General features: G+C 34.8%; 1 pseudogene; it reads left to right on the forward strand.

The window, feature by feature from the left end:
* The first annotated feature begins 370 nt into the window (after positions 1 to 370).
* Positions 371 to 864, forward strand: LOC109491195 (annotated as a pseudogene).
* Positions 865 to 2228: the final 1364 nt, after the last annotated feature.

Raw genomic sequence — 2228 nt, forward strand, 5'->3', positions numbered from 1 at the left:
TAAGTCCTATGAATATCTAGCTATGTAAAACGTTACTCTATAGTAAAGATAGTTTCAGGAGAAGGTAAGAAATCAAGAAATACCACTTTTTACTTAACATTGATAAGAGAGAAACAAACAAACAAATGATAAGAGAAAAATAGGTAAAACTTTTAAAACAAAAAGGTAAATTTAAAGGGTGGTTAATTTCTTCCAAATACCTAAACAAAAAAGGAAAAAAAATATTGTGTATAAAATAAAAGAAAGTAAACAGCATAAAAATATGAAAATATTAAAGCAAAAGAGCTTATAGAAGATAAAGCCAATGTAAATGAGTTAAGTCCTCTAATAAATGTTTCAGACTTGGCCTTGCAGACACCACCACCCCTCCATGGTCAACCCCACTGTGTTCTCTGACATGGCCATGGAAGTGAGCCCTTGGGCTGGGTCTCCCTCAAGGTGTCTGCAGATAAATTTCCAAAGACAGCAGAAAACTTTCATGCTCTGAGCGTTGAGGAGAAAGGATTTGGTTATAAAGTTTCCTGTATTCACAGAATTATTCTGGGATTTATGTGCCAGGGTGGTGACTTCACATGCCATAATGACACTGGCAGCAAGTCCATCTAAGGGGAGAAATTTGATGATGAGAATTTCTTCCTGAAGCATACGGTTTCTGGCATCTTGTCCATGTTAAATGCTGGGCCCAACACAAATGGTTCTCAGTTTTTCATCTGTACTGTCAAGAATTTGTGGTTGGATGGCAAGTATGTGGTCTTTGGCAAGGTGAAAGGAGGCATGAATATTGTGGAAGCCATGGAGTGCTTTGGATCCAGGAATGGCAAGACCAGCAAGAAGAACCCTATGGCTGACTATGGACAAATCTAATAAATTTGACTTGTGTTTTATCTTAACTACCAGATCATTTCTTCTGTAGCTCAGGAGAGAACCCCTTCACCCCCATCTGCTCAAAATATCCAGTGATCATTGGACTGTCATTGCAGTTCTATGGGATCCATATTTTCCTTACTCCTCTCCAAGTCTAGCTGGATTACAGAGTTAAGTTTATGATTATGAAATAAAAACTAAACAACAACAACAACAAAGTTTCCAACTCAACTGATGAAAGAAAAATACAACTATTTGCAACTTATAAAGGATATCTAAAATAAAGTCCCTTAAAAAGTAAAAATATTTCAGGATGCCTGGGTGGCTCAGTCAGTTAACCATCTGCCTTTGGCTCAGGGTCCTAGGATTGAGTCCCACATCAGGGTCCTCACTCAGTGGGGAGCCTGCTTCTCCCTCTGCCTGCTGCTCCCCCTGCTTGTGCTCTGTTTCTCTGTCTCTCTCTGACAAATAAATAAATAAAATCTTTAAAAAAAACTAAAAATATTTCTTAACAGAAAAATGCAAATAAAAATGTATAGATGGTCATTAATAGTAATCAATAGAGAATTCAATAAGTGAGGCAGAGTTTATTTTACATTGATGAAATAGTATGTGGTCAATGAAAATAAGAGGCACAGGCCTTTATAATAATGAACAATGTGGCCACGTACTGCACTATCATTTTCACATGTGTTAACTAATTTAATGTTCAGAATAACACTATGTGGCAGACATGATTATTCTCATTTTAGATATGAAACAACTGAGCACAGAAAGGTTTAATGACTTGTTCAAGGTTGTCACTGGTAAAGGCATAACTGAGATTTGGGCCCAGGTCATTATAATTTGAGAACCTCAAAGACACTACATTAGTGTATCTGAAAGATTAGTCCTTGTATTACCTGCATCAGAATGCTTATTAAAATTGTAACCTCCTGACATCATCTCTTATATATTCTAGAGCTCTGAAGTTTGCATTTTAATAAGTATTCCAGTTGATCCTTATACATGCTAACATTTGAGAACCACTGCATTAAATGTACTATCTCCAAGAAAATGAGAGAAACATAACCGAAGTGGAAATTTTAATCCACCCTTTCTATCTTAGCCAGATTAAGTGGAAAAAAATAATATATAATTTAATATTAATCAGGCTAAAAACACTACAGGAAATATTTATTATTTTCAACAATCTGTTTAGTTTTACAAAATTGATCACACATTAGGTTCTAAAAGAAAACTAATTCCAAAAAGGAGAGGTAATAAAGGCCATATTAATTAATCACAATATGCTTAAACTATGATTTAATAAAAATTTAAAGAAAAAGACACAGCTAGGAATAATTTTAAAAGACACTTTCTTA

Source organism: Ailuropoda melanoleuca, chromosome X (genome assembly GCF_002007445.2).
Source record: "Ailuropoda melanoleuca isolate Jingjing chromosome X, ASM200744v2, whole genome shotgun sequence".
Lineage (NCBI taxonomy): Eukaryota > Metazoa > Chordata > Mammalia > Carnivora > Ursidae > Ailuropoda > Ailuropoda melanoleuca.